The sequence below is a fragment of the Taudactylus pleione genome, unplaced genomic scaffold, assembly GCF_031769625.1.
Source record: "Taudactylus pleione unplaced genomic scaffold, aTauple2 ptg000154l, whole genome shotgun sequence".
NCBI lineage: Eukaryota > Metazoa > Chordata > Amphibia > Anura > Myobatrachidae > Taudactylus > Taudactylus pleione.
Window position 1 is genome coordinate 6,021,886 of NW_028284556.1, and position 22,228 is coordinate 6,044,113.

Here is a 22,228-nt window from a genome sequence, read left to right on the forward strand (position 1 = left end):
GCGTGAAGAAACGCAAAAGGGTACATTTGTGTCTCTCAGTAGCTGTCCCAGGCCCCACACAGGGCCTCTACAAAAGGCCTGGGTCTGTGTACTCATTACCCTCTCCCCTTCCCCCTCTTGGCGCCCCTGAAAGCTCCCTGTTGCCAGATATGATACCACTTGCTCAACATACAAGTCTAAAGATCAAAGGATGTAGCACAAATTTTAGGAGAAAACTTTCAGATCCATCTCCTAAACCACAAAATATCCCACTATGGTCATGTCCCGCAGGTTGACATTTCGCAAGGTTCTTTCTGAGTGTCTATTTAGTAAACAAATTTTGGCTATCCTGTATGTGCAGGCAAGGAGACTGAACAGAATAAGGTTCTCTGACTGTAGTCAAAAACATCCTAAAAGTTGTGCAGAATGTTAAACAGTTAAAAACAGTATGTGGTCATTTTAATCCACTTCCATATTCATTAATTTATTAGCCAAAGCAGCCAGGAAATAGATTTTCTGCAGCATCATTCCAATATACAGTATGTCAGATGAAATCAATAATCTGTATACCTGGTTCTATGTCTGCATTTGAAATTATCTTCTGTTGTGTGTGGTGTTGGGAATTTGGGTAACTCATAGAAGGAAACATCATGCAGTAGTTTAGTCTGGCATTTATTGTTTGTGGGTTATTAACCTTTATCAACCAGGTCCAAGTTTACATATTAAAAAAAAAATTTGTGACCCATCCTCTGTTATATTGTTTATTGTTTGTATATTAATTATTGTTAATTATTTTACTATTATTTATAGAAGTATATTAATCTAACTACAGTAATGACTAAATTGAAGGCCTACACAAGATAATTTTAAAATCAGAAATAGCGTATTTATTAGTGCTACAAAACCATGTGACAATCGGAGAATATGATAGCATCATGGCCACCCATTGTAAATAGTATTATCCCCACAGTTTGATGTGTTGGTAACAAATAGTAAATTTAGAAATTACATTTCCGTGAAAACTGGATAACTCATTGTAACTTGTATCTTAAACAAATGTTTCTATTATGTGCCCATAGCTGTAGTTAGAAGACGCTCAGGTGAATGGATTACTCTAATTTTCTAAAGAAAAAAACATAAATAAGCATTTGATTAAATCTTGTCATGTACAGCTCCCAGATGTTATGTTTTCAACAGGAACTATTTAGTGCAATTATACTATTAAGGCCTTAGCTTAAAAAAAAGCAAATATGTGATTTAATCATGAATGAATTGTTATGACATACGGTACAGTATAAGGAATGCCATCTGCAATTCACCTTGCCCAGCACTGTTGAGTTCAAGATAGGGAGTCTGTTTTAAACGTATTTCTGTATATTATAATAGGTGAAGGAACATCTATGAATTACTGTATATCCTGTCGTTATAGGCTTAATTAGTGGTAACCCAGTCTATCTTGCCTTTATTTTTACTTATCACATTTATGGATGGGTTTCAAAACAAGGGGGACCCACACGACAAAGCAAGTTTCACTTGAGACCGTAGTATGTAACATGGTAAGATGCTAGAAAACAATATAACCCCTGCATACACCTGTTTGCGGAGCATATTTAGCTTGTTTGCGCAGTGCACGTATGCTGCAGAACAAGAGCACGCTAATATAGAGTATAGTATAGAGTTGTGCACTTTTCATTCACATATCCACTTATGACTGAAGTGGTGTAACTGGGTTTTCTCTCGTGGTAAAGTTCAGTGACGACAGGTTGACGCAACTGTGGGATATACAGAGTTGGAATGAGCTGCAGAGACGACACCGAGTCTGGTGACACCCGGTGCACACTCCGAATTGCCCGAAAAGGGGGCATGGCCTACCAGAAAGGGGGCGTGATCTCGCAAGAAATCCCTCCAGGGGTGTGCCCAGCATTGTCGGCTCCTCCTCTGTGACAGGAGCCAAATGCCGCAGGAGGAGGGGACACTGCAGCACCCCGCTTCCGTCACTGAGGAGGAGCTGGCTTGCACCCCCCTCACCCACATAGCGACGCCACTGATGAGCTGTATATACTCGTTTGCAGGCATATCATTTGCACCACATATAGGCCTGAATACAGTATGAAAAGGAGTATCAAGTCAAGGGTACGGAGAGGGGGCGGGTGCACCACAAAGATGCCTGCAACGGGGGAATATATGCATTTAGGGCCTTATTCAGGTTGGATCGCACGGATGTGTTCACACGCAGCTGGTTGATGTTTGTGCTCTGCGCATGCGTTTGCATCGCAGTGCGTGTGCGCAAACCGGCCGCTGCAATTGGGAAGCGATCACAGTGATCACGCAGTCCAATAGCATAGTGATTGGCATTAAGTGACCTTTAGGGGTGAAGAGAGGGGGTAGTCGGCAGAACCAGGCATGCCTATGCGTTTGAACGCCATTTTAGGGGTGTGCATAATTAAGCCTCTGCAAATGTATGCACTGGCAGAGGTCTAGATTACGACAGGAAGTTTAGCAGTTTGTGAGGTAGGGTCAGGTCAATTACAACTGTGAAGATGGTTCCGATGTTATTGATGTTTTCGCTGACTTGCGGATGCATGTCATGGGAAGTGTGTGGCTTTATACAGTGATGGGTGTCTTGTAGTGCTGCGGTTGCTGTGCGATTACATTCATTAGCATATTTTCACAGATAGCGGCTTTGTGCGAATGCAGCTGTGCGATGCCTGCTGCGTCAGGCCCTTATTTCCATGTATCTGGGAGCATCTATGGTAAGTTTGCTTTCAACTTAGCAACAGGGCCAATACTCTGTATGTAGCCTCTGAGCAAATCATGATTGAAGAGCAGAGAAATATGTATATTGTTTGGGAGTTCAGAGCAGTGATCTGTCTTTAATGTCACACAGATGTATCCACACACACTTATCCTCATCGGCCATCTGAGTAACCCTCGGGTTACTCAGGATGTCCAGAAGATTCACGTTATTGAAGCCAGTGAAGCGTCCAAGTTTTCTGCAATCCTGCCTGTTGCCAACCCCAAACGACCGCAGCCTGTCAATCAGGCTGCGGCATCCAGGTCACTATGTGGGCAGTGCGGCATCTGTACATGCGCAGATTTCACACCGTTTTGAGGGGTGCATAAACCATTGAGTCTGTGTACATCTCTGAATTAGGCCCTATGTGACTAAGCAGCGCCATCACCTCACCACACATTTTTACAAAATATGCACCTCTTTTGCATAAGTATTGCGACAAAAATACGATGTGCGGCTACCCTGGAAACATGCGCTGGCATTGCATGCAGCTGGTATGTGCGACACAGATACTCACCTGGGTAAAAAGATGGAGGACCGTTATGAGTGAGCCATCCATTGCACCACACATCAGTGTGCTTTATCTCCGACTTTATACCAATTCCTTTGTAACAAAATACTAATGCCTTGGACACTATAAATGACTTTGTATGCAGCTACAAATAAGATGCTCAATTCAGGAAATAGTACAGAAGCCTAGGAATCTCGCCATGCGTTTCGCACAATTTGACGCAAAAAGTATAGGTGTATGAGAACACATTTGTAGAACTTTCCTAGAGAAAGTGTTGAAAATGTTTTTTTTTAACAAGTAAATAGTACCATTATTTTTATGATTTCAATATTTAATTAGCCAACCAAAATAACAAATATAGGGGGTCATTCAGACCCACTCGCGAGCGGCAGTACGCTTGCAAGTGGGTCGATGGTCCCCACTGCGCATGCGCACGACGGAGGGAGCTCCGTCGTGCACATGCACAAGACCCGGCGAGCGAAGGACTTTCCATCGCTCCGGGTCTCGCACCAAAGGGGGCGTGCTGTCGATGTTGATTGACAGCATGGCCCCCTTTGTTGGGCGTGCCGGGGGCGTGCCTGCCAGACGGAGGCATTCCCATGGGAACGCCTACCGTCTGAAGCCGGCCCCACTGACATCACTAGTGATGTCAGTGGGAGTGATTTTGGCTCTGATAGAGCCAAAATCACTCCTGGCCTTGTGGCTGGGAAACCCTACCGCAGGGTTTCCCTCGCAAGTCCGATGGTCGCGATGGTCAAGACCATCGCGACCATCTTTTTGCACGCTCGTATATGCTGTGGGTGGTGACCCACAGCTATACGAGCGTCCAGGAGGACGCTCCATATTAATGGAGGAGGGCCCTGATTCAGAGCGAGCGCTCTGGTCAGAGCGTCCGGCTCTGAATCAGGGCCATAGTAAAGACAAGGCATATTTACAGTGGGCACACACAGGCACCCAGAGTTTTACTTACCTTGTGCCAGCAAGTGGGCTCCTCCTCCGCCATGCCATCTTCCCAGTGACATCTTTGGTAACGATGGCACTGCGCAGTGAAAGCAAAGACTCTTGCACTGTGCCAGAGCCGTTGCTCTCTTGTCCCATCTTTCTGAATATCCATGGGAAGATGACGCTGCGGAAGAGGAGGGACCCGCTTGCCAGCACAAGGTAAGTAAATGCGGGGCTGGGGGACCCACTGCTCAGAGGAAGGGGCCCACTGCATACGGGTCCCCTCGGGCATTACTACACCCCTGAGTAAAGGACACATACTGTAGATATGTAAAAGAGAGGATAGACAATCTGCAGGTTTTGCACTTCTGTCTTCTGTTAAGTCGATGCAATATCATTACAGCAGCTTTTAGAGACTGAGAATTAGTAATGCAAACATGAAGGATTCAGGGGAGAGCTAGATCAATAACAGTGAAGGATTAATTAAAAATCATATATATGATGACTAAGCGTAAAATAAAAAGGCAGACAATGCTGTAAAGAGGTATTCATTATTATTGGTGTCTGCATTTCATCGCTCAATATAAATTAATGTCTGCTGTGGGTGCCAATCTAATACTACAAAGGCTTTGTTCTTAACAAAATAAAATAAAATGTTCTTAAAACATGGGTGATTACATGGTACAGGTAGCTAAGTCAATATGTAAATGCAAACATGAGTGCTTCCCTTCTCTCCTGGTTTGACCTCAGTAACTCAAATTTCTTGTTGCTTTAGTACTTAAGGACAACTATAATGAAATTGAGTTTGGGGCATTAGATCAATTGAACCATTTTCAAAGATTTTCATAATTTAAATCTTTTAAATACCATTAAAAATGTAAAAAAATTCCCCTCAAATTCTGATCACAGAGGTGATTTTTATAAGTTATATATCATTATGTTTCACACAGATGTGTCCTCCTAACTCAGCATCTGTACATCATACGGGACGAGGCCCGGCGGGACTGAGCCACTCCGAGAGGTGTAGCGTAGAGTCTTTTTCTTTTAATTCTGTGTCGTATTCACATTGTAGACATAGTAAAACACCACTCAAAGTGTACTAGAGACACTAGGCTGCGACTTTAACCAAATTAGTTTCTCAAATGAAGCCCAACAAAACTCGAATTAAGAAAACTCTGCACTTCGTATACAGACTCGGACTGATCCGCACACAGATGTACAAATGTCGCACATGAAATTTACCAGTGTAATCTAGCAGAGCAGTACTGTTGCTTCCAGTTATTTTATTTATGTGGTTATGATGCACATTTTGAACAAGAAAGACACTTGGCTCAACCGAGCTTTATTGGGTCCTGCCACGCCGAGAGGGGCTGTTTGGTGCAACTTAAGCCAAGATGTATAAAAGCCAAGTGGTAGTAATATGCAGGGCCGGATTAAGGTTTGTGGGGGCCCCTGGGCAACAAACTTGTGGGGGCTCCTATATACTACCATTTCTCGTCACCCTAGGATTTTTTTTTCTTTCTATTCACCTTAATGCCCCTCTTGCAATGCCCACTGTAGAAGTGCCCCTTATGCAATGTCCCCAGTAATGGTCCCCCCTATACAGTGCTTCTTATGCAGTGCCCCCTGTAGGAGTCCCCCCTATGCAGTGCCCCCTGTAGTAGTGCCCCTTATGCAGTGCCCCCAGTATTGGTCTTCCCTATGCAGTGCCCCTTATATAATGCTCACAGTAGTGGTCCCCCTATACAGTGCCCCCAGTAGTTGTCCCCCCTATGCATTGCCCTCAGTAGTAGTTCCCCCCTATGCAGTGTCCTTTATATAGTGCCCCCAGTAGTATTCCCCCAAAAGCATTGTCCCCAGTAATAGTCCCCCCATGCTCTGCCCCCAGTAGTAGTCCCCCCATGCTCTGCCCCCAGTAGTAGTCCCCCCCATACAGTGCCCCCAGTAGTAGTCCCCCATGCTCTGCCCCCAGTAGTAGTCCCCACCTATACAGTGCCCCAATAGTAGCTCCCCCCTATGTATTGCCCCAGTAGCAAACACCCCCCTATACAGTGCCCCCATGAAGTGGTCACCTATACAGTGACCCTTGTAGCTGCCCCCCTATACAGGGACGCCTTTAACGCTCCCCCCTCCCCAATGCAGTGACAGTGCCCTCCACAGACACAAAAAAAAGCTTACCTGAATCCCCGCTCCTGACGTGAGCCCCGGCTCTTCTGTTGCACAGTTGGGAGAGACGTCAGCGTCATGACATCTCTCTCATACTCACCAGTTGCGGGGGGGAGCCGGCTCCCTTCCGTTGTGCAGCAGCCAATGAGAGCCTGTCTGACTCTCATCAGCTGCTGTAACATACACACAGCTGCCGCCGCCGGCTGTGTGTATGTAACTGTGTAGTGGTGTAGTGTGGCCGCGCTCACTGCGCGGTCTACACTACACTAGCGGCGGGCGCAGACAGCGCGCCGCTGCTAGTGGGGGCCCTGGGACGACCGCCCCTGTCGCCCCCCCTTAATCCGGCCCTGGTAACATGATAATTTTCCTGCCATTCAATGTGTACTGAGCTGGGCAGAGTGTGATAACACTGCACAACAATGAAAATGTTTCCGATGTGAAAATAGTTACTGCTAATTGATTTCAGCATGCAAAGAATGAATATGACATTTAAATTCTCAGTTAGCTCTGAGTTCCGAGATATAGCCCATTTATGACGATGTAGGGGTATTCCTAGTGAAGTGGGCAGAATGGAGAGAATCTTACCAGCAATCTCCGTTCCACGCAGAGGGGGCGGGACCTAATGACCCAATTAATTTAATCAGTTATTTGTCCCCTCCCCTATTCAAATATATACGATTCACGGGATTACCCACACAAGATAACTGGTGCACTGAGTGACAAGCATAGTGAGCGATTCCACCAAGCCATTTCAGCAATGGAACAAAGATATCAGGGTACTGTAGGTGAATCACTACTGTTGGACAGTGACAAGAGATGCCCCAGAAGAGGAGTACAAGCGACAAGCAAAGAGAAAGCACCCCCATAAATAGGCCACTATATTAGATAGTACTTTCGTATGCTGTATGTTTGTTTTGTTTAGTTTTCTTATTTGTGACTGATTAAATTAAAACAACTGTTATTTATTTTCTATCAAGAAAATATCAGATTATTTTAAAATAGCTTTTCACTATGACTATATTACTAATGTACATACAGTATTGTGCAAGTAGTGTAGCTCAAAAAATAGAGCTAGTAAAAACATTCTGAAATCATTTTAGTTTTTCTTGACCTCAAATAAATAATGTATGACTATTTATAGAAAGGAACAAAATTAAAAGTATTAATTTGTTGCACAGTGTAATGGGCCTGATTAAGTAGTGCTCGCAATGCCGAAGTTTGCGCAGTTGAGTGTTTATTTGCTACTGAGCATGTGCAAAATATTCCAAAACAGCTACGGCGCATGCGCTACACTGAGTGTATGCTGTTGTGTACAGGACCGCTGGCACTAGGAACGGTGAGGCAAACTCTTTGGCATTCCTGGGTGGTGACTGGGAAGTGGCCTGAAAAAAATCTGTCTCATGGGCCTGTTATGGGAGTGTAGCGGGCACGTCAGTGAATATGGCTGCGTTCTCAGACGCACATCTGCAGCCGCAGAGGCTGCATCTATTAGGGGGCAGCCTGTCGGTAGCTGGTCATAAGCTAAAACATAAGTCTGGTCCTTTGCCAGAGACCAATCCCTACATTTAGATGCATTTGCTATAAGCAGAGATACAGCATCTAAAAAAGGATTATAATATTTATACTTTCTTGAACTTAATAATATGAAGTATACAATACTATCCCGGAAACACAAACTAAATATCAGTAATAATAAATATTTGAAACAATATTCAATCTTTGTCTTGTAAGTACAAAGAGGGTCTGACAGTTGCCTTTATTTGCCAAACAAAGAAAAAAATCACAGAAAAAAAAAAAAGAGCTAAAAAAAAAAAAAAAAGATTTGCCCCCCAGCACATTGCAGCAAAAACAATACTTAAATCCTACATGATAATAGCGATTCAGAGGTATTAGTTACATACATTTGCAAATATACTGTATGAATAAGCGCCAGGCCAATCAAAATTTTTTTTGCAAGTTTTTTTTGAAAGAAAAAAATCAATCTACCTATCTATCTATCTATGTCATTATCTATCTATCTATCTATCTATCTATCTCTGTCATATCTATCTAATCTATCTAGCTCTTTCATATCTATCTATCTCTGTCATAGCTATCTCTCTATCTCTCTATGTCATTATCTATCTATCTATCTATCTATCTATCTATCTATCTATCTATCTATCTCTGTCATATCTATCTCTCTATCTCTCTATGTCATTATCTATCTATCTATCTATCTATCTATCTATCTATGGGGCCTATTCATTAAACCTAAAAATTCTCTAGAGATAATTAGGTTTAGAACTCGCATGGAGTTCTACCTAATTATAGGTGAAATTCATCATTCCACCTCTCCATAAGTATCTATTCCGAAAAGCTGTCATTTTTGCGATGACAGCTTTTCGGGAAATAGATACTTTTCCCTGCCTACACTACCTTATCGCATCTGGAAACAGTGCTGTTACATCTGTAAAACCAGCGCATGCGCAGCACTGCCTACAGATGCGTTAAGTTTGTGTACCCCCCCCCACCCCCCTCCGCTCACCTCCCCCCACCCCCCCGACTTACCTGTCCGCGCAGCAGCCTCCGGCTCCGTCCTGCTGGTCTGTCATGTGGTTTCCCAGCAGACCACATGACAGATTAGAAAAATAAAAAATAAAATTTTTTTCGCAACTTTCTTGTGCTCTGCTGGATGGAGCAGATCGCCGGAGGGACTCATCGGGGGACCTGCACACGCGAATACAGGTAAGTCGATTCTGCTATTAGCCACCTCACAGTGGCGAATAGTAACTGCATCAAATTCCGAAAATTCGTAATTTTCGGAATTTGATGAATACCACAATTTCCACATCCCCATACTAATGTATGGGGAGTGTGGAAATTAACGCAGGGGAACTTAGCAAGGAGATATCTGTGATATCTCCTGTGCTAAGTCTGTTCATGAATACCAAAATAACGTTATTTAAGGAAAATGTCCTTAAAAACGTTATTTTAGTGTTGATGAATAGGCCCCTATGTCATTATCTATCTATCTATCTATCTATCTATCTATCTATCTATCTATCTATCTATCTATCTATCTATCTATCTATCTATCTATCTATCTATCTATGTCATTATCTATCTCTCTATGTCATTATCTATCTATCTATCTATCTATCTATCTATCTATCTATCTATCTATCTATCTATCTATCTATCTATCTATGTCATTATCTATCTCTCTATGTCATTATCTATCTATCTATCTATCTATCTATCTATCTATCTCTGTCATATCTATCTATCTCTCTGTCATTATCTATCTATCTATCTATGTCATTATCTATCTATCTATCTCTCTATGTCATTATCTATCTATCTATCTATCTATCTATCTCTCTATGTCATTATCTATCTATCTATCTCTGTCATATCTATCTATCTATCTTATTATATCCTATCTATCTATCTATCTATTTATCTATCTCTCTATCTCTGTCATATCTATCTATCTATTTATCTATCTCTGTCATATCTATCTATCTCTCTATGTCATTATCTATCTATCTACTGTATGTCATATCTATCTCTGTAATATCTATCTTTCTATTTATCTATCAATCTATCTATCTCTGTCATATCTATCTATCTCTCTTATTATATCCTATCTATCTATCTATATATCTATTTATCTATCTATCTCTCTATCTCTGTCATATCTATCTATGTCATATCTATCTATCTCTCTAAGTCATTATCTATCTATCTATCTATCTATCTATCTATCTATCTACTGTATGTCATATCTATCTCTGTCATATCTATCTATCTATCTATCTGTCATATCTATCTATCTTTCTCTGTCATATCTATCTATCTATATATGTCATTATCTATCTATCTATATCTATCTCTGTCATCTATCTATCTACTGTATGTCATATCTATCTATCTCTGTCATATCTATCTTTTTATCTATCTCTGTCATTTCTATCTCTGTCATATCTATCTATCTATCTATCTATCTATCTATCTGTCTGTCATATCTATCTATCTCTGTCATATCTATCTATCTCTGTCATATGTATCTATCTATCTCTGTCATATCTATCTCTCTCTCTCATATCTATCTATCTTGCTATCTATGTCATATCTATCTATCTATCTATCTCTGTCATATCTATCTCCATTTATAAATATATGTATGTATGTACAGGTACATACCCATAATATATTATATATATATATATATATATATATTATATATGCTGCTATATATATACAGTCAGGTGCATAAATATTGGGACATTGACAGAATTTTCATATTTTGGCCTCTATTCACCACCACAATGGCTTTGAAATGAAACGAACAAGATGTGCTTTAACTGCAGACTATCAGATTTAATTTGAGGGTAATTACATCCAAATCAGGTGAACGGTGTAGTAATTACAACTGTTTCTATATGTGCCTCCCACTTTTTAAGGGGCCAAAAGTAATGGGACAAACTAAACAATCCTAAATCTAACTGTCACTTTTTAATACTTTGTTGCAAATCCTTTGCAGGCAATTACAACCTGAAGTCTGGAACACATAGACATTACCAGACGCTGGGTTTCATCCCTGGTGATGCTCTGCCAGGCCTCTACTGCAAATGTCTTCAGTTCCTGCTTGTTCTTGGGGCATTTTCCCTTCAGTTTTGTCTTCATCAAGTGAAATGCATGCTCAATCGGATTCAGGTCAGGGGATTGACTTGGCCATTGCATAACATTTCACTTTTTAGCCTTAAAAAACTCTTTGGTTGCTTTTGCAGTATGCTTCTGGTCATTGTCCATCTGCACTGTGAAGTGCCGTCCAATGAGTTCTGAAGCATTTGACTTAATATGACCATATAATATTGCCCGAAACACTTCAGAATTCATTCTGCTGCTTTTGTCAGCAGTCACATCATCAATAAATACAAGGGAACCAGTTCCATTGGCAGCTATACATGCCCACGCCATGACACTACCACCACCATGCTTCACTGATGAGGTGGTATGTTTTGGATCATGAGCAGTTCCTTTCCTTCTCCATACTCTTCTCTTCCCATCACTCTGGTACAAGTTGATCTTTGTCTCATCTGTCAATAGTATGTTGTTCCAGAACTGTAATGGCTTTTTTAGAAGTTGTTTGGCAAACTCTAATCTGGTCTTCCTGCTTTTGTGGCTCACCAATGGTTTACATCTTGTGGTGAACCCTCTATATTGACTTTTGTGAAGTCTTCTCTTGATTGTAGACTTTGACACATATACACCTACCTCCTGGAGAGTGTTCTTGATTTGGCCAACTGTTGTGAAGGGGTTTTTCTTCACCAGGGAAATAATTCTTCTGTCATCCACCACAGTTGTTTTCCGTGGTCTTCCGGGTCTTTTGGTGTTGCTGAGCTCTCCGGTGCGTTCTTTCTTTTTAAGAATGGTCCAAACAGTTGATTTGGCCACACCTAATGTTTTTGCTATCTCTCTGATGGGTTTGTTTTGATTTTTCTGACTAATGATGGCTTGCTTCACTGATGGTGACAACTCTTTGGATCTCATATTGAGAGTCGACAGCAACTGATTCCAAATGCAAATGTCACACCTAGAATCAACTCCAGACCGTTTACCTGCTTAATTGATAATGAAATAATGAGAGAATAGCCCACACCTGTCCATGAAATAGCTTTTGAGTTGATAGGCACATTACTTTTGGCCCCTTAAAAAGTGGGAGGCACATATAGAAACTGTTGTAATTCCTACACTGTTCACCTGATTTGGATGTAATTACCCGCAAATTAAATCTGAAAGTCTGCAGTTAAAGCACATCCTGTTTGTTTCATTTCAAAGCCATTGTGGTGGTGAATAGAGGCCAAAATATGAAAATTCTGTTAATGTCCCAATATTTATGCACCTGACTGTATATATATATATATATATATATATATATGTATATGTGTATATATATATATATATATAAACGACAGGCTTAATCCACGGCACTCAACCATCTGGGGTGCCCTTGGCATGTGACCACACCATCTACATAAAAAATATCATACAAACTCGGCACTCATATGCTTTTCAAACTGCATCTCCTTTGAATACAGGGAATGTTGGTTCCAAAATATTGCAATAATTTGTTAAGCTGACCACCGCTTCACGGTCATCTGGCCAGTCCCTACACTGATTCTCAGATAAATGATCTTGGTCTGCCACCTTTGGCCTAAGCTTGCATACATTTTAAACATGAAACTGGGTCCTGCCTTAAAGAGACAGGACCACACACAGGGCTATCAGTTAATAAGCACCTGGAAAAAGAAAAAAGTTTGTCTTACATTTGAAAAACAGGGTGCCCTAGCAAGTGTGACCACAAAATTTAAATAAATGACAGGCTTAATCCACGGCACTCAACCATCTGGGGTGCCCTTGGTATGTGACCACACCATCTACATAAAAAATATCATACATATATATGGCACATAACTTTCCCTGCTGCTACATACATGTTTGGATTTGGGGGCACCCAGGCAAGTAGTCACTTTTAAGCATGTATAAGAAAAAAGTGTAGCGCTGGTAGACAACAAGAATAATTTAATACACAATAAAACAATAAACATAAAAACACATATACATATAAATGAAGCGCCTATTGGCTGTGGTGAATGAATAACCAAGCTGCTATAAATGAGGAAGATGAAAAGTTCATTCAACTTCCCTGACAATATCAGTCCATGTGTTGGAATATATTATTAGTGGAATAAGGGTCTCACCCAATAGAGCTGTCCACAATGTCCAATCCACAGTAAGGAAAGATATTTCCAATAGGTATGGCACAGGAGTGTGGGAGATAGAGATGAAATAAATGTTCGTTACCCTGAGGGTGCCGTGGTATATTCCCCGCTTGGGTCCAGGTAGCTCACCTCAGCTGAAAGAGGTAACTGGGTACGAAGGTCTCCTCTCCAATCTCCTGAAGCCTCACCGGCAATATTAATGGTCACCTGCCTGGACTAGAAAGTGTGTCCGCTCTATCCACTCTCCTCCTTAGTGTCAGCAACCTGCCGGACTGCCTCCATGTAATGCAGCCTGCTGGGCTGCCTCCGTATGATTCCGTCTGTGAACAGCAGGGTTCAATGCATAAATAGCGAGAGCCAGCTGTCCGGTAATCTTTGTGGACGGCAGCCAGTGGTAGCGGCTAGGTTTATCCAAAATGCCCGTGCCCAATCGGAGGAAGGGAAGGGGATTAACCAAGGACACAGCATCTCAAATAGCAGCGTGGTAAATGCATAAAAGGAAGCCCATATGTCTTAATGCATTTCTCTGGGACAATCACTCCCAGTTTCATCAGAAGGAGGGCATGAGTATTGTGCAGTGTTTAATCAGGTTTATATAGGGTCTGTAATTGCAACCCATTTCATCAATTAATTAATTATTATACACCTGCTCCACTAGAGTCTCTGCGCATTCTAGGCAATTAGAAAAAGGCAATTGCAGTTTAAAACATAAATAAAAATAAATAAAAATAAAAACATTAAATATATATATATATATATATATATATACAAATATATGTCTCATATTCATATTCCACAGAAACAAATATAAACTATACATCAAATAAAGAAAAAGGAGATTATATATTTAATTTTAACACAAAACAATAGTAAAAACAAGTATAAATGATGGATTAATTAGTTATATTCCTTAAGGATAAATGTCCTGATATTCCATAAAAATGCTAAAAAATGGATTGAATTAAACTTCTAACAAATTAATCCAGTTCATTATTTATACATTATTATAAACATTCCTAATTTAATATATTCCTCTATCACAGAGGGTAATATCTTTCACTGTGATGATTTACGTCATCACATGTAACGGAATTATCAGAAAAAGACTACAGATAAAACGAAAATTATACATGACGAGAAGAGGAATAATACACAAAAGGGGGGGGGGGTCACTATACTATAGGATAAATATAAGTATCAGCTTATATGAAAAAGCTGAAAGGGCCCAGACTAAATATGCAAACCTAAGAACACAAGGGGTAAAGGGGAGAAATAGCAGAATTACTAAAATCGAGGTAACCTAATAAAGATGTTCTAAAAATCCAATTCGATATTTTCATTATGGCCTTCAGGGAAAAGGGTATGCATAACGTGGATCCAATATGCTTCTCTAGCACATAATCTGCTATATCTGTCCTCTCCTCTTTGTGTGGGTTCGATATTTTCTATTATTATAGCTTTCAACAATTCTGGAGTAGCATTATGTGTCTCCGAATAGTGACGTGTCGCCAATGTTCAAGATACCTAACCTTGAATTTCCTAGTCATGCGTCCGATATATTGTTTTTTACAAGGACATGTAAGCAAATAGATAACATATTCGGTTTCACAATTGACAAACTTCTTAATTTGATGTGTTTCTCCTGTAACCTCACACAAAAAGGAACTGGCCCTATTAGTTATATATGTACAGGTAGTGCATTTATTTCATTTATTTTGATTGCACCTGAAACATCCCACTGGTTTAGGGGCCCAAGGTATAGTGGGCGTTGTGCCGTTATATATATTATTAGTTCGCCTTTTGAAATGACTGGGTGCCAATTTAGCTTGTAAGTTATCCGCTTTTTTAAAGATCACGATGGGCTGATTACTTAATTCTTTCTTTAGAATTGGATCTAATTGTAGAAGATGAAAATTCCTCCTGAGGATTTCCTTAATTTTATAAGAGGCAATATTTTGTTTAGACACAAATACGATAGATTTATCTATTTTATCGTCTTGGGAATTATCTTTTTTCATTATTTTATTCTCTTTATTTACCACAAGGAGTGAAGATCTGTCAATAGCAGTGACCTCTTTAAAGGCCGTATCCAACAGCTCTGTAGGATAAGATTTTTCCTTAAAAGGCTCCATTAGGGATAAGGTTTGTTCTTTACATTTTTGTTCATTGGTACAATTTCTTTTCAGCCTTTTTAGCTGCCCCTTTGGGATATTATCCAACCAAGCTCTTTGGTGGTTGCTATTATATTCCAAATAATTGTTACAATGTACATCCTTGTGGTAAGTCGATGTTACTATTCCGTCATCCAAAATTTCTAATGTTATATCCAAAAAATGAACAAAAGTGGGATGGATAGTGCTCGTGAATGTGAGATTAAACGTGTTTTCATTTAAGTGCTCGACGAATCTTGTGGCTGACTGATGAACCTCTCTCCAAATGAAAAACAAGTCATCTATGTATCTAGCGTAGAGGACCAGGTTCGCGCCAAAGCCACCATCCCACACATGGCGCTGCTCAAAAGCGCCCATGTAGATGTTGGCATAACTCAGCGCGAACCTGGTCCCCATCGCTGTCCCAAGTGTCTGTAAATAAAAAGTGTTATCAAATATAAAAAAGTTGTGAGTGAGAATAAATTGAATAGAAGTTAAAATAAATTTCCGCTGTGACTCTGAGATCCCTACATCTTCCAGAAGACTATTCTCAACTGCTCTCAGACCTAAGTCATGTGGAATGTTAGTATACAGTGAAGAGACATCACATGTCAAGAAAAGATAATCACACTCCCAACAAATATCAGAAATAAGTTTGAGAAAATGTGTAGCATCCCGTAAGTGTGATCTCAGAGACACAGCTCGTGCCTGTAAAAATTGATCAACATAATGTGAAAGGTTAGTGGTAAGGGACCCCAAACCAGATAAAATGGGACGCCCCGGTGGATCGCGCAGTGACTTGTGAATTTTCGGGAGGTGATAATAAGTGGGTGTGATAGGGTGAATACAAAAAAGAAAATTAAATTCATCCTTGGATATGATCACCTGTTCTCTATTAGTCAACAGAATCTGGGAGAGTTCTAATTGGTATACTGAAGAGGGATCTCTTTGTAGTGTTCTATAGAACCTCTCATCTGTTAGCTGTCTAAGAACCTCACTCACATAGTCTGTGGTGTTCTGTACAACTTGTCAGCTGGCTTTATGGTAATGCAACCATCTTTCTGTAATTCTTTTAATGCATATATCTCCGAAGGAGAGAGATTATTCCCATATTTAAAATTCGTATGGAATTTAGTGCACAGATTCCTAAAGTCACACATGGTCTTTTCATAAAAAGTCTCAATAGGGGGACTTTTATATCTCAAGGGATAAAACTGAGATTTTAATTTACAAAGTGATTTTTTGGAGGTTTTATTAATATCAAAAATAGGTAGATCCAAGTTAACACCTCCCTCTTCCAGTAAATCCAAAAGTTCTTTTAAAGATCCAAAATCATCCTCTACTAAACTTACTCCTCCAAATGGAATATCTTCATCTGTGAGGATGGGGAGACCATCAATATTTTGCTTTTTTATATTTTTCAAAGCAAAATATCTCTTCCTACAAAGATTCCTGGTATATCTATTTAACTCCATGAATAGATTAAAAAGATTCGGCTCCGAGGAAGGGGCAAATTTCAACCCTTTCATCAATAGCGTTTTTTGTGCTTCTGTTAAGATTTTTGATGATAAGTTAAATACACCTTTCATTGACCCTTCTGTTTTATTCATAGATTTTAATATTTGTGTTTTGGTTCTTTTTTTCTTCTTTGATGATGCCACTCTCCCCCCTCTACTTCCTCGTGGTCTAAGTCTCTTACCCTTTTGGGGGTTCCCATTCTGTGCTGTGTTTCCTGATTGAATGTTCTGTTTATTTGTTGCGATTTCAATTTGTAGTTGTGGTCTCTCTCCCTGCTTAATGGAAAAGGGTGTGGGTATTTTTGTGAAGAAGGTTCCAGAAGTATTTTCATTACCTCTATACGCATTCAGAATAGGTGAATGATTTAAACGTGATTCTATACGTGATCGTGGCCTCCTGTACTGGGGCCTTGATCTCTCCATGTTGCCCCCCTTCTGACTAGGGGAATTAAATCTCCTCTGTTTATATATACTTCTATATCTCGCCATATTATAATTATGATAATTTTTATTTTTATAACCATTATAAGTCCTAATTTTATCCTCTATATAGTCTCTTTTATCTCTAGTAAATTTTTCATTTTTTTATTTATAATCTCCTTTTCATAATTCTCAATTCTTTTATTAATCTCTCTATCCATTTCTTTGTAAATCATTGTCTCTGAAAACTCTGTAAGTGAAGAATGAATATTTTCTATTTCAGCTTCTAATTTTTTAATCTTATTTTCTCTATGAATAATTAATAATTTCATTAAATTAAAGGAACATACATCCAATGTTTCGTTCCATTTCTCAGTAAAAGAAGGATCGTCTTTAAATTAGCAGCTTTTGAATATGCGTAAACCTCTAGGGATTCGTTTCATTTCTATATACTTTTCTAGCATGCACTTATCCAACCAGTGTCGTGTTTCGTCTTTTACTAGATCCTGCAATTCATAAAATTGTGACACAATAAAATCATCAGTATCATTTACACTTTTTGAGATCTGTGCATCAATATGTTCAGAAAAATAATTTTGCCTTCTAGAATGCCATTCGATATTATAAGTGAGACTCATAGTTAATAAATAATCACACTAGACTCTATGCTGCACCTTAGCAGAAATAAGATAAATAGATAATAAGAATTAGGTGCGCAATGGATTCTGTGTGAAAATCAGTTGTACTACTGATACTTCTGAACCTTCTTCACAAAAATACCCACACCCTTTTCCATTAAGCAGGGAGAGAGACCACAACTACAAATTGAAATCGCAACAAATAAACAGAACATTCAATCAGGAAACACAGCACAGAATGGGAACCCCCAAAAGGGTAAGAGACTTAGGACCTCATTCAGAGACGGTCGTTGCGGCCGCATGGTCGTACGCCACCGATGTTCGCTATACTGCGCTTGCGTAAAGTTCGCAATGTGCGTGCGTAAACTAGACTCTACGATCAGAAATTTCTATCTCCTTGAACACAGCCAGGTCGGTAGTTTGAGTGACAGATGGAGGCGTTTGTGGGTGGTAACAGGGGAAGGTGCTTGAAAACGGGGGATTGGAGATCCGAACGCAGGCGTGCCTCATTATGCGAACATCGTTTTATGGGAGTGCATACGGATTATGGGAGTGCATTATTAACAAAGTAGCGTCATGGCACATGTGACCTGGGAGGTTTTTACACTGACAGAGCTTAAGAGAGGGTATGGTCAACCTTAAGCTCTACGACCAGTTCCGATGGTTCCCGATGGTCTCGATTAATCCTTATATGCCCGGAGATGACGTGCAATGCGTACGAGAAGGGGGCGTATTTTTTTGTCTTCCGACCACTTCCTCCCCTTGGTCGGCCAACTACCGATCCGAACTTAGGGACGGAACTTGCGAGGGAATCATTTGCATATCTGGCCCCTTTTCCCGTACGACCGTGCGGCCGCTTCGACCGACTCTGAATGAGGTCCTTAGACCACGAGGAAGTAGAGGGGGGAGTGGTATCATCAAAGAAGAAAAAAAGAACCAAAACACAAATATTAAATCTATGAATAAAACAGAAGGGTCAATCAAAGGTGTATTTAACTTATCATCAAAAATCTTAACAGAAGCACAAAAAACGCTATTGATGAAAGGGTTGAAATTTGCCCCTTCCTCGGAGCCGAATCTTTTTAATCTATTCATGGAGTTAAATAGATATACCAGGAATCTTTGTAGGAAGAGATATTTTGCTTTGAAAAATATAAAAAAGCAAAATATTGATGGTCTTCCCATCCTCACAGATGAAGATATTCCATTTGGAGGAGTAAGTTTAGATGAGGATGATTTTGGATCTTTAAAAGAACTTTTGGATTTACTGGAAGAGGGAGGTGTTAACTTGGATCTACCTATTTTTGATATTAATAAAACCTCCAAAAAATCACTTTGTAAATTAAAATCTCAGTCCCCCTATTGAGACTTTTTATGAAAAGACCATGTGTAACTTTAGGAACCTGTGCACTAAATTCCATACGAATTTTAAATATGGGAATAATCTCTCTCCTTCGGAGATATATGCATTAAAAGAATTACAGAAAGATGGTTCCATTACCATAAAGCCAGCTGACAAGTGGGGGGGGGGTAGTTGTACAGAACACCACAGACTATGTGAGTGAGACTCTTAGACAGTTAACAGATGAGAGGTTCTATAGAACACTAGAACGAGATCCCTCTTCAGTGTTATGTTCTAGGTTGTTTGTGGACCCGGGGTGGTAGCAGGAGTGATCACAGAAGCGGATTTGAATAAAAAACTAGGTTTTTTAATAAGTGCTTGAGAAGACATAAGATATGGCAGTAAATAAAAGTTCAGGAATATATAAATGTGCACAAGAGTTCTGTGATGGGAGTAATGGGTTAATGTCCAAGTAGAAACAATTAGAGGTGTGCAGGTAGGGGGACAGAAAATAATCAACCAGGTTTGCAGGTAGTGATGCGGGAAAATAATAGCCAGGTATGCAGGTAGTGAACTAAGGCAATGAGCAGGATGTCAGCAGGCTCAGGCACTCAGGTATGGGCAAGGGTGATGGAGGAAGCGGGGTAGTCCAGCGGAAGCTAGTAGCTGACAGGCAGACTGGCAGGCAGCAAATTCACAGGAACAGGATAAGCACAGAGAACTCCCTCTCAGCTAGGCTGAGATACACATTGCACTGGCAAAGAAGGAAGGCACTGACCCTTCCTAAATACCCCATGCCGTGCTGTTACTGGCCGAAGGGAACATGTGACTCACCAGGAGACTTTTTATGAAAAGACCATGTGTGACTTTAGGAATCTGTGCACTAAATTCCATACAAATTTTAAATATGGGAATAATCTCTCTCCTTCGGAGATATATGCATTAAAAGAATTACAGAAAGATGGTTGCATTACCATAAAGCCAGCTGACAAGGGGGGGGAGGGTAGTTGTACAGAACACCACAGACTATGTGAGTGAGGCTCTTAGACAGTTAACAGATGAGAGGTTCTATAGAACACTACAAAGAGATCCCTCTTCAGTATACCAATTAGAACTCTCCCAGATTCTGTTGACTAATAGAGAACAGGGGATCATATCCAAGGATGAATTTAATTTTCTTTTTTGTACTCACCCTATCACACCCACTTATTATCACCTCCCGAAAATTCACAAGTCACTGCACGATCCACCAGGGTGTCCCATTATATCTGGTTTGGGGTCCCTTACCACTAACCTTTCACATTATGTTGTTCAATTTTTACAGGCATGAGCTGTGGCTCTGAGATCACACTTACGGGATACTACACATTTTCTCAAACTTATTTCTGATATTTGTTGGGAGTGTGATTATCTTTTCTTGACATGTGATGTCTCTTCACTGTATACTAACATTCCACATGACTTAGGTCTGAGAGCAGTGGAGAATAGTCTTCTGGAAGATGTAGGGATCTCAGAGTCACAGCGGAAATTTATTTTAACTTCTATTCAATTTATTCTCACTCACAACTTTTTTATATTTGATAACACTTTTTATTTACAGACACTTGGGACAGCGATGGGGACCAGGTTCGCGCTGAGTTATGCCAACATCTACATGGACGCTTTTGAGCAGCGCCATGTGTGGGATGGTGGCTTTGGCGCGAACCTGGTCCTCTACGCTAGATACATAGATGACTTGTTTTTCATTTGGAGAGGGGATCATCAGTCAGCCACAAGATTCGTCGAGCACTTAAATGAAAACACGTTTAATCTCACATTCACGAGCACTATCCATCCCACTTTTATTCATTTTTTGGATATAACATTAGAAATTTTGGATGACGGAATAGTAACATCGACTTACCACAAGGATGTACATTGTAACAATTATTTGGAATATAATAGCAACCACCAAAGAGCTTGGTTGGATAATATCCCAAAGGGGCAGCTAAAAAGGCTGAAAAGAAATTGTACCAATGAACAAAAATTTAAAGAACAAGCCTTATCCCTAATGGAATCTTTTAAGGAAAAATCTTATCCTACAGAGCTGTTGGATACGGCCTTTAAAGAGGTCACTGCTATTGAAAGATCTTCTCTCCTTGTGGTAAATAAAGAGAAAAAAATAATAAAAAAAGATAATTCCCAAGACAATAAAATAGATAAATCGTATTTGTGTCTAAACAAAATAGTGCCTCTTATAAAATTAAGGAAATCCTCAGGAGGAATTTTCATCTTCTACAATTAGATCCAATTCTAAAGAAAGAATTAAGTAATCAACCCATCGCGATCTTTAAAAAAGCGGATAACTTACAAGCTAAATTGGCACCCAGTCATTTCAAAAGGCAAACTAATAATACATATAACGGCACAACCCCCACTATACCTTGGACCCCTAAACCAGTGGGATGTTTCAGGTGCAATTGAAATAAATGAAATAAATGCACTACCTGTACATATATAACTAATAGGGCCAGTTCCTTTTTGTGTGAGGTTACAGGAGAAACACATCAAATTAAGAAGTTTGTCAATTGTGAAACCGAATATGTTATCTATTTGCTTACATGTCCTTGTAAAAAACAATATATCGGACGCACGACTTGGAAATTCAAGGTTAGGTATCTTGAACATTGTAGGAATATCGAAAGAAGATTTCAGAATCACAGCTTGCCACGTCACTTTTCGGAGATACATAATGCTACTCCAGAATTGTTGAAAGCTATAATAATAGAAAATATCGAACCCACACAAAGAGGAGGGGACAGATATAGCAGATTATGTGCTAGAGAAGCATATTGGATCCACGTTATGCATACCCTTTTCCCTGAAGGCCATAATGAAAATATCGAATTGGATTTTTAGAACATCTTTATTAGGTTACCTCGATTTTAGTAATTCTGCTATTTCTCCCCTTTACCCCTTGTGTTCTTAGGTTTGCATCTTTAGTCTGGGCCCTTTCAGCT

General features: G+C 39.9%; 1 protein-coding gene across 1 annotated transcript in view; it reads left to right on the plus strand.

Moving 5' to 3' along the window:
* Positions 1-22,228, plus strand: part of SMYD3 (SET and MYND domain containing 3) — a 1,005,705-nt gene that overhangs the window by 805,769 nt on the left and 177,708 nt on the right. The window lies entirely within an intron of this gene.